Raw genomic sequence first — 12,072 nt, 5'->3', positions numbered from 1 at the left:
CTTCAAGATAAACAAAAAAAACTGCAGCTTTTGTTCTGTATATTCCCCAAGTCAGCAACCCCATCACTTTCAACCAAGTCAGCAACTCCATCACTTTTGTTCTGTATATTCCTCAACTTCGTTCAGATCCAAAATTCACTAACATATGTGTTCACAAATTATTATTTTTTTTTTTTGATAAGTGCATATATGTTCACAAAATTACAAACAGTTTTTAGATTTCAACACAACAACACCAAATTCGAGCAAGAATATCACCTGAAAATAACATGTAAGGATATCTTAGACAATAGCAACAATGGAATATCAACTTTACAAGTAATGCATAAAAATCTAAAACTACCAGGAAGTAAATATTGATTTCAGCCATCAACCCTTAGTTTCAACATTTTCAATGCTTAATATTGATTTCATATGCAAACATGCACTACAAGACTATTTTGTAAAGCCTGGTTCACATAGTCTCTAATAATGACCATAAAGAAGCAAATTTAAAGTCATTCTTGCACATGAAGAGACTCAAGACATAATAAGTAATACATAGACTAAATGAATAAATAAAGGGGAAAAAAGCAAAAATATATATATATCTAAACTGTCTCCATAAAAGAGTATTAGTTCATTTGATTAATATTGATGCTTTTTTCGTTGATTCACACATCAAGGAACAATCGAAAACCTTTTCTTTCCAACAATACATTTTAACTTGCAACCTAACCATGAACAATAATACAGTTGCAGAGGATAGTAATGGACCACTAGGTAATAACTTGTTTACCAGAAAGTATAAAATTCTGCCAAAACAATGACAAACAAAACAAAAGAATGAAATAAAATAAATGTTTTGACATTATATATGGCATGTCAATCAGAGCACAATATTCATAGATAACCTAAATGTTCTCATTGGTTGTCTGGTTTCAAACTAAATCTGGGAAAGAGAGAATTTTCAGAAATATTATCAATCTAGAGGTATATTTTCGATTAACAATTATAACCCCAGAATGTAGAAAATTCTGGTAAAAAAGGCGGATCCAAAAATAAAATATAAAAACAAAAAGACACTTTTTATGATAAAAAAGGCAAATCGAAAAACAACTCAGAAAACCAGAAATGGGAGAGATCGCTACCGGTGCCGAAAATGGAGGAGATTTAGGCCGGAAATGAGGGAAATGGTCGCCGGAACTGGGGGAGCTCGTTCGGCGGTGGGAATGAGGAGCTCGGTCGGCGAAAGGCGGTGGAAGCTCGGTCGGAGATGGAAGATGGCCAGAGATGGCCACCGGTGCTGGAAATGGTGGAGATCTACGCCGGAATGGGGGAAATGGGTCGGCGGAAATGGAAGAATGTTAGTTGGCAGTGTAGACGGCTAGAGAATGCAGGTCGGAGCCAGAAAAGGGGGGAGAATGGCCGAAATAGTGGAAATGGATCGCCGGACTTGGTGGAGAGAAATTTTCGGTCTTGCTCGATGGGGGGAAATTTTAGCTTTGGGGGAAAATGAGGAAATGCCTAGCTTTTAGCAAAAATATTTTTGGGTTTTTTTTTTTTTTTTTTTTTTCAAAAGACAAAAGGCCCTTTCCACATAGGAAAGGGCCGGGTAGGGGACCGCTAAATGTCTTAAAGTCGCGCGGCTTTCAGAGTTTGTTATCATAGCTAAACGATGCGTTTGAAGACATTATTTAAACGGTACGTTTTGGAGAAAAAAGAAACAATGATTGCGTCGTCTTCAACCTTCCTCTTCTTCAATCTTTAATTTCCTCAGACCTAGTTATTACAGAACGTATGAAACAATGGTAGAAAGAAAATCACGAATCCATGAGTCGTGAATTTCGATCATCTTGGAAACAATTTGTCCCCTGATAAGTGGCTGAGGGTGGACAACCAAGGCATTAAGAGAAATTTTTTCAAAGGTAAGAACATTTTTTGGGAGTTGAGGGGGGAGGCATTTGACCCCTTTCGACCCCCCTACCTCCTCCCCTGACTTGCTTTGTCTTAGGCTTCTCTCTGTGATTTGTTTGAGAGATTTTGTTTTGGATTTTGCCTTTGTAGCCTGTTGGCTTGAGTTTTTCAGCTTGAGTGCCGGCATATGTATAAAATAAAAATAAAATAAAATAAAATAAAAGTTTTTTATCCCTTGTTTCTTGCTAGCATGAAAAGAGCCACTTCTCACGTCTCGACCTAGTGGCTAGAGGCAGTGGCCAACCACTTCCAAACCATTTTTTTTTCTTTTACTTTTTTATAATTATATTTTTAGGGTAAAATTGTGCCAAATTTACATGATGGATAATTTTGTTACATAGGAATGTTACATGAACTTATAAATTCATGAGTTAAATACTTTTTTGGTTCATGTGCTTTATGTTTTTATTAAACTGCTTCCTGGGTTTTCTAAAATTACAGAAATGATCATTGTGTTTTCATCGCTTATCTTTTACTCATTTTATCTATATTCCATTGAAAAATTTTAATGGATTCTCTGTCACATGTGCAAGTTGCCATGTAAGACCAATAAAACAGTGTCCCGTGCATTACTATTTTCAGTTTCCCTCTTTCACTCTCTCCCTCCAAATTTTTTTCCCTCCACTTTCTCCCACCACCACAGTTCAGCTCCGGCCACCACGAAGCAATGTCAACGCCCTCCATCCGGTAAATCTACATATTTGGTCTTTTAGATCTGTTTTTTTTTTTCCTGCTATTTTCCCCTGTAAGAGCCTCTGGTTTCTTATATTTGTTTTTTTTTTTGTCCTTTTTTTTTTTGTGGTTTTTTTTTTTTTTTTTTTTTTTGTGTGTGTGTTACTGTAAGATCCTCTGGTTACTTAGATCTGTTTTTCTTTTTGGTTCATTTTTTTACATAGAGAATGCTACTCCATAGCATTACTCTGAAGTTTCCTAGTCATTCTTTTGGTTTTGGTCCTTCGAAGTATTCCTGTAGAGATTTCTGTTTGTTTCTTAGGAAAGTTTCTGTTCTTGAATTTTATCAGCTACTTAAACTACAGTTTTTTTTTTCCTTGCTTCTTGTTAAATTGATATTTTGTAGTATGAAATTAAGAGGACTGGTGCGTCTAGTTGAGGCATTAGGAAATAGTGGCAACGGAATGTGGTTAATTTTTAGGCGTTTTGTGATCTAGGGTTTTGGGTAATTATTATTAATTTTTTTGTACTCTTTAAATCCATTGTATGGGTCCGGTAGTAGCATTATTTTTTCTTTAGTTAGAAGTAAAAAAATTGAAACTATATTTGTTGTGCTATTTTCTGTATTTGTTTTCCGTCTACTGAATTTCTAGAATTGGATTTTGTATTTGGTTCATTTTTGTATTCGTATTTAAATGAATCAGATATGTTTGATTTTTACTCTATTTTATATAATCTAATTGTGTATCTAATCGGCCAATTTACCTTGGATTAATTGTTTATCATGATTTTTTATTTTTTATTTGGGATGATTAAAGTATTCTAATTTTGCCTTGGATTTATTGTTTATTATTCAGTCAGTTGCTTTGCATTCCTGATGCTGCTTTTGTTCACTATATTTTGGTTGTGCATAATACACTTTTGTTTCATCTTGCGGTTTTGTTTAGGTTGGCATCTAATTTTAAATTTTTCTTGTAATAACTCTTAGATGGACTTGGGGAATGAGTACGATGATGATTATATGCTTCCACATATTACAGTTGATGATGATCCGCGTCCCCAAGTAGTCCCTCAAAATGGTTTGTTAGACTCTTCCTCTCTCATTAGTGTAACATTTGTTGAATGTTGTTTTGCTAAATTTTATTATTCACGGTGGCTCAACAATGTTTGTATTTTTTTTGTTATAGATGAAAATGAAATTGTAAGTGATGTGGAGTCGGACGACAATGAGGACCAATGCGAGTGGAAGCTCATAAATGATGATGGAAATGTTGAGCAACCTAAGAAAGGTATGACATTTGACTCCATAGAAGAACTCAAATCATATTATGACATTTCTCTTCCCCTAGTGCTTAATTATGCTTATTAAAAAGATTTGTTCATTTGTTAACATTTTTCATGTTTTACTTGCAACACAAAACATTTGCTTTACCCTTTTCATTTTTTATTTTTTTTTTCATGATATGCAGTGTTTACTCAAAGTTTCTTCGCCAATTTCACCTAATTTTCAGCATAGTGATGTTTTTGGAACTCAGGATAGTACGACTACAAAGGTATTTAAAAAGAAAAAAAAAATCTTAATAAGATTTAAAAATTGGCTTGTATTATCTAAAATATTGCTCACAATTTTGCAAGATATATGGTCACGTGAGCTATTGGAAGGTTAGATGGAACAAGTGGAATGGAAGGAATGAAAATTACAATGTATTTTGTTGTTTTGACATTTTTTTGTGTTGTATAGACAAGTGAATATGTAGATTTTTATATGTAATAGTAGCTTGTCCCTTTTTGTTGTTGCAACTAGTAGATTTTCAAGGTGTTGCAACTACCTGAACAAGTTGATCCCATGTACTTTGTTGTGATGTTGAATATTGTGATAGGATGGGAAGAATATTATCTATTAAATTGCCAAATGTTCCACCTTTGGAGTTCCTGTACTTGTATTTTGGTTTCACTGGCATTCTCTTAGATGTTAGCATCTGGGGATGGGGGTTTCAGTCATCATTCTCATATATTTTTTTGTTGGAATCTAGTCCTCAAGAGGAAATCAGAATAACAATTGAATGAAGGCATAAAACAAAAGTTTCTTTGATCAACTAGAAGTTCCAACAGGTATTTAAGCCAATGCGGAGTCTCAAATCTAGAATGATGTTTTCATATTGTGGATTCTTTCATAACTTAGTTTATGCCTTTTCTAGTAAATTTTTTTTTTCTTTTTTTTTTTTGCATCTTGGTGTGTATCAGTTGTGCATATAGTTTTTTTGCACAACTGATACACCAAGATTTTTGCATATAGTTTTTTTGTATTGGAAATTATATATTACTTGAAAGTTGATACTCAAGTAATGGAGTTCATTTGTTTTGTAATGAGTTGGATGTTTAGTGTCCTACATTTGTGTTCAAATGAAAAGAAAATTTGCACACTATTAAACACCTTTTAAATTAGTCCATACCTCTGTGCACTGATTTGAAGTTGCATAAAAGTGAACAATGTAAACTAAGGGTCCGTTTGAGTTTGCGATTTCAAAAAGTGTGATTTAAAATAACGATTTTAAAATGTACGATTTGAAAAAAGTGATTTTTAAAAACGCAATTAAGCGTTTGACAAAATCACAGTTTAGCCTTTAAAATCTCAAATTTACCTTTTAAAATTCTGCATTTTCAAAAAAGCATCATCTTATCTGCGATTTGAAAAAGCAGATTTTCTGCGTTTTCAAATCGCAATTTTTAAAAACGCAGTTCCCAAACGATCTATGTTCTGCGATTTGGTTTAAAATCGCACTTATTGTCTACGAAATCGCAATCTCAAACGCACCCTAAAAGTGAACAAAAAAATATATACAAAAAGCCCATAAGCTTGAAATAAGGCCACATTCTATAATAAATATCAAGCTATCAGCATTACTCTAAAATGTCAAAACTATTAGCACCGTAAAAAAAATCCTCTCCCACCAACATCCAACTAAACCATTCAAAAAAATTGTTTGTCCCAACTGTATCTTTTGGCTTCTTGATCTTGTTTAAATCACATTATAGGAGAACTTGCACGTTGCCAGTGAAGAACTTGCATGTTTCATTAGATATGAGGCTTTATCCTGCATCAACATCATAAAGGAAAAATATCATTTTTTTTTTTTTTTTTGATAAGTAAGAGAAAGGAAAAAATTCATATAAAAGAAAACAACTTATATTCTAACATATCTGAATGTTATATCATGCAACATAACTCTCCGAACATAAAGACTAGTTAAAAAATAAACAGTCTGTCAATCACACTAAGAGATGAAAATCTGAACTTTACCCATGCCTATCTGGTGATAGTTTTGTGATCTCGTGGCTTAAAGCAAAACCCAACTACCAATTTAACCCCATGCCAAAACTCATACCCATAATTTAGTAGTTAATGATCAACAAACATAAAAGTCTATCAAACTCACACCAATGGTTAAGTATCCAATTGCCAACATATACAAAATATTCTTAAACAAGATTAAGCTAAATTTAGTCCTTCACAAGGAGCATTTAAGATTCTGTCCCAATATGATCCCTAAGGTTCACCGTCCCCTTCACTTTCCAGGTTTCTTTACCACTAAAGAAAACAATATCCATATGGAAAACAATATTTTTGAGTTCCATGCTGAGTAGGTGGTATGATTCCAACAATGAAGTGAGTTTTTAAAGTTGTTTTTAGAACTTTTAACATCATACTGGTGGAGCATAGGCAGTCTAACATCAGACCATGACTAGAAATTATCATCAGAACAAGTGAAAACTCGACCAACTAAAAGTACTTCATCAAATTGTTTAGACCTTATGCACCAGACATTAAAAAAAAAAAAAAAACTCTTCCTGATGTTGTTAAAATACAGGTAACATTGAATACAGATCCAAAAATAAAACATAAAAACAAAAAGACACTTTTTATGGTAAAAAAGGCCGATCGAAAAACAACTCAAAAAACTAGAAATGGGAGAGATTGCTACCGATGCCAAAAATGGGGGAGATCTAGGCCGGAAATGAGGGAAATGGTCGCTGGAACTGGGGGAGCTCGTTTGGCGGTGGAAATGGAGAGCTCGGTCGGTGAAAGGCGGTGGAAGCTCGGTCAAAGATGGAAGATGGCCAGAGATCGTCATCGGTGCCGGAAATGGGGGAGATCTACGCCAGAATGGGGGAAATGGGTTGGCGGAAATGGGAGAATGTTAGTCGGTGGTGTAGACAGCCAGAGAATGCAGGTCGAAGCCGGAAAAGGGGGGAGAACGGGCGGAACAGGGGAAATGGGTCGCCGGACTTGGTGGAGAGAAATTTTCGGTCTTGCTCGATGGAGGGAAATTTTAGCTTTAGGGGGAAACGAGGAAATGTCTGGCTTTTAGCAAAAAGATTTTTGGGTTTTTGTTTTTTTTTTTTTTTCAAAAGACAAAAGGCCCTTTCCACATAGGAAAGGGCCGGGCAGGGCTGCAGGGGACCCCTAAATGTCTTAAACTCGCGCGGCTTTTAGAGTTTGTTATCATAGTTAAACGATGCGTTTGAAGACATTATTTAAATGGTACGTTTTGGAGAAAAAAAGAAACAATGATTGCGTCGTCTTCAACCTTCCTCTTCTTTAATCTTTAATTTCCTTAGACCTAGTTATTACAGAACGTATGAAACAATGGTAGAAAGAAAATCACGAATCCATGACTTGTGAATTTCAAACATCCTGGAAACAATTTTCCCCCTGATAAGTGGCTGAGGGTGGGCAACCAAGGCATCAAGAGAAATTTTTTCAAAGGTAAAAAAATTTTTGGGAGGTGAGCGGGGAGGCATTTGCCTCCTCTCGACCCCTGACTTGCTTTGTCTTAGGCTTCTCTCTGTGATTTGTTTGAGAGATTTTGTTTTGGATTTTGCTTTTATAGCCTGTTGGCTTGAGTTTTCCAGCTTGAGTGCCGGCGTATGTATAAAACATTAAAAAAAAAAAAAAAAAGGTCTTATATCCCCTGTTTCTTGCTAGCATGAAAAGAGCCACTTCTCACTTCTTGTTCTAACTCCATGCTGAACGAAAACTCTCCTTGCTTTGATATCTACTTCCGTCTATTCCAGGTATTTGAGCAACCTGAAGGTGTACGGAAACAAAAGAATCAGAAAAGGCATGTTGAGTGCACAACGTGTGAAGTTGGCAATGAGACGCACTATATGGTGAGCACGCGCCACCTCCTCCACGGTGTCGAACGTGCCCAGACCCGAAACGGCCAAGTATATATCTTGCCCGTCTTGGCACAGAAACGTTGCGAAATGGAAACGAACTCGAGTGTTCGGGCTTCACAATAACTCCCTCGCCCCTTAAACAAAAGTTTCTTAGATCCCCCACCGGCACTCCCTCACGAAGCGAAAGCACCACTGGAGGAAGAATACCCCAAGGCCCAAGGCACAATATTCATTCAAAAACCAAAAGAACACCAGGAAAACACAGTAAAACATATTCATCCAAAAAAAAAAGTCACAGTAAAACACCATCAACGAAAAAAAAAAAAAAACAACACCACTCCGGAACAACATCACGACACTAATCAGATTTAGAGACAAGGAAATACGATAGGAGAAAGTAGCCGGCGCAGACAGGGTTACTTTGTTGGTCAGTTGCCTGCGGGCTAGACGACCGCAAGCTCCAAACTGGTCTCTCCGGGGTACTCCGCCGGAGGTAGACGTGGCGGTTGAACAGTAGCTTGGCCAGCAAGTTCAGCAGCAGCAGCCTGTTGGTTGCGCATGAAGTAATTGGCCAACTTCTTAATTAGGAACACAGTGATGACCAAGCCGAAGATTTTAACCAAATCGCCCTTCGCAAGATCGTACCCATGGGAGCTCTGTGGGCTTATGGGGGCCGGAGAAGGAGCACCGTAAGTTTCCATTTGTCGTCGTTGATGATGCGGGGGCGTGAACTTTCAGGTCTGAGAGTTACAGGCCTTTTTATGCCATATGAAGCAGATGGCTCATAGGCATAGCCTGAAGGAACCGAAGAACCTTCCCATGGTTTTTCGTAACGAGTTACTAGGAGTTTTCTGTTATTCTATTTCTTTTTCTTTTTCTTTTTTGAGAAAATTCTATTTCTTACTAAAGGGAGAACCCGGCGTAGCTCATACGGGAGTACGGTCCTGTCATTTTCGTAACTCTCGATCATTCTAAACGGGATTCAGATCCACGGCACGGCAATTCTTAATTTTTTTTTTTTTACAATCTAGGCCGTTAAACGAATCTAACGGTCTAGAACATGCCGCCTACTAAAAAGTAAGTGGCATGTAATCGAGGATAAAAGTCCAAATTTTTTTTCTTTTCCCACTCAACTCATCTGAGCAAAATCTCTTTTTCTCCTCCACTCTATCGTCCACGATTTCTTCTGGGTCTCTGTGTATTTTGTGGGTTGTCTCCCCTGTCATCGACAAGCCAGGCCTCCAATTTCTGATCCTTTCATAAGTCTCACCTCTCCTTATAGTATTAGGTTGTGGGTTTTATTGATTTCATTCAAATTTGACACCCATCTGTGTACTTGCTGTCTTGCTTTGTCTTAGGCTTCTCTCTGTGATTTGTTTTGGATTTTGCCTTTGCAGCCTGTTGGCTTGAGTTCTCCAGCTTGAGTGCCGGCGTATGTTTTAAAAAAAAAAAAGTCTTTTATCCCCTGTTTCTTGCTAGCATGAACAGAGCCACTTCTCACGTCTTGTTCTAACTCCATGCTGAACAAAAACTCTCCTTGCTTTGATATGTTATTGCCAACTTATCCACTTCCGTCTATTTCCAGGCATTTGAGCAACCTGAAGGTGTAAGGAAAAGAAAGAATCAGAAAAAGCCGAAAGGAAGAAGCAAAAATGCAAAATCCAGTTGAGTACTACTGTGGCCGTGGAGTCCACGTACGGCGGCTGAAGCCGAAATCCAAAAAAGCCAAAAGCTGGAAGTTTTTTGTCATTTTCGTTGAAAAAACACTACTATTGTGGCTGAAAGTGAAAGGTTAGTTTTTTTTGGCTTAAATTTTCAGAAGAAAATGAAGGGAACTAACGAAAGTTTTTTTTTTGGTTGAGATTAAAGAAGAAGAAAATGTCTGGTTCGGCAAAAGACTCGCAGGCCGTTCTTTTGATATCCTCGGTGGTTGCTGGGTTTGATGGCGAGACGAAAGAGTTGTGTGCAATTTTATATCTTTTAGTTTTGGCGGAAGAGTATAAAACCGGTTGGTTGAAATTTGAGTTATGAAATTTAAAATTTTACACGTGTCATCTTTCGAGCCGTTCGTTCTGAGAGTGGCCTGGATTGAAGCTATTGCTTAGGAATTGCCGTGGATCCGAATCCCAGCGTGGCACAACTGTGCCAACATCTGAGTTATAGATGCACGCTTCATCTGTCCACCACTTACGGTGGCACTTTGTACTGGACACATCCGTGGTTATCGCCATTCTTTTCTTTTCTTTTAACCCCCTTCTTCTCCCTCTTCTCCTCCCTTTTTTTTTTTTTTTTTTTTGTCCTTTCTTCTAACCCATTTACAAATTACAAATAATCATTTGCATTGTGCATGCAGGTCATTCTCAAAAAATAAAATAAAATAAAAAAAAAAAAAATTCATTTGCATGGATATAAGTTTGAACGGTGAAAAAGAAATCCCATAACTGATACATGGAAAAGGTCTGTTGGCCCATTTTGCTCTTTAGAATCATTAATTACAGACTACACACCCTTAAAACCTACTAATTAAGTTTAAGCCCAAAAAGAAGTTTTATGTTTCGGCTGGTTAAGTTTGTTTGGTTATGCTTTGTAATAAAATGGTTGTACAAATTTCGATCATTTTTCCATTAGTCTTTATAAAATTACATATTTATTCTTAAATAAAAAGGTTAAAATAGAATTTAAAATATAAGACCAAAGAAAACAAAAATTGATTTTGGAGTGGCCAAACCACCTCTATAGGCTACCGGCTAGAGGCAGTGGCCAACCACCTCCAAACCATCTTTTTTTTTCTTTTACTTTTTATAGTTAATTTTTTTAGGGTAAAATTGTAGCTTTATAATGGGCTATGTATATATAAAAAGAAGGCCAAATTTGCACGATGGGTAATTTTGTTACAAAGGGATATTACATGGATTTATAAATTTATGGGTTAAATGCTTTTTTGGTCCATGTGCTTTACGTTTTTTTTAAACTGCTTAGTGAGTTTTCTAAAGTTACATAAATGATCATTGTATTTTCATCGTATATCATTTACTCATTTTTTCTATATTCCATTAAAAAAATCTAACGAATTCTTTGTTACATGTGCAAGTCGCCATGTAAGACCAATAAAACAATGACATTTGTCCAATATTGTCACATCCGCATATCACTTATAAAATTAAAAATTAAAAATTAAAAATTAAAAATAAAAAGAAGGTGGCTTGCTAGGTGATCGTTGGGGATGGGGGAAATCCAATCTTGCAAGTGGGTTGCAAGGGACTCCAACTTCGACGACCAGTCAACGTTGTGCGGTAGGGATGCACAAACGGAGCGGTTATAACCGCTCAACAACCGCTAACCGTCTTATAACCATTAACCGCATAACCATTTCGAAAGTAGTTATAAATAACTGCTAACCGCCTAATTAGAGGAGGTTAGCAGTTATTGGGTTGTGAAAATAGGTTAATAACCACTAACCGCCTATATATATATTTTTGCAACTTTGAGCTATAAGCCTGTAACAGACTAACATGCTAGTTTACACGATTTTTAAAAATTTAGTATTATGACTTGATTGTTTTGGTCTTGAGTTGTCATTTGGATTTGCAGAATGAGGTCAAATTGTTAAGCAAAATTCAACATTCAAATATAATTTCTCTACTGAGTTGCAGCATTTATGGCGAGACAAAGTTTTTTTTTTTTTTACGAACTGATACAAAATAGGTGTTTGGAAACTCAATTGCACGGTAAAAACACATTAATCTCATTCTTCTTCTCATTAAAAAAACCAAGGAAATGGAAGGTAAAAAAAAAAAGAGGATGCAATTAAATAAAGCTAATATGTTTATTTTCCAAATCTCTTGTTGATAAATAGGACCTTCTTGCCCAAAAATTACATAAAAAATGGTCCAAAATTATTAAATTCTTTTTTTAAAACAATTAAAACATGCACAAAAACCTGCCAAAAACCGGTCCAAAGCTCAAATTAAAAAGTGGTTTTAAAACCAGCGGTTATAAAAATAGCCACATTTACTTAGGCGGTTACCAGTTACACTTGATAAAATGCAATAATCGCCTAAGATAGTTGCGGTTAGCGGTTTTAGCCAATAACCGCTTCTACACCCTTAATGTGCGGGGTGTAATGTCCCACTTGACCCAACATGTTGTATGTCGGGTGCTCGCCGAGAACCCCAACCTCAACAATAACAGTTTTTTTTAAGTGATATGCTGATGTGACAATAATGGCACGCAATAATACTTTTGGTTTTACGTAGCAAAGAA

At 36.2% G+C, this 12,072-nt stretch overlaps 1 long non-coding RNA gene across 1 annotated transcript; it reads right to left on the bottom strand.

The window, feature by feature from the left end:
* Nucleotides 1-5,485: 5,485 nt before the first annotated feature.
* LOC133879826 (uncharacterized) lies at nucleotides 5,486-7,006 on the bottom strand. The gene is made up of 2 exons (XR_009902157.1): nucleotides 6,612-7,006; nucleotides 5,486-5,723 (listed from the first exon to the last, which is right to left on the bottom strand). It is a non-coding gene; the product is annotated as an uncharacterized LOC133879826 (long non-coding RNA).
* Between the last annotated feature and the right edge of the window lie 5,066 nt (nucleotides 7,007-12,072).

The sequence above is a fragment of the Alnus glutinosa genome, chromosome 10, assembly GCF_958979055.1.
Source record: "Alnus glutinosa chromosome 10, dhAlnGlut1.1, whole genome shotgun sequence".
Lineage (NCBI taxonomy): Eukaryota > Viridiplantae > Streptophyta > Magnoliopsida > Fagales > Betulaceae > Alnus > Alnus glutinosa.
This window is presented reverse-complemented; position numbering and strand designations above follow the sequence as displayed.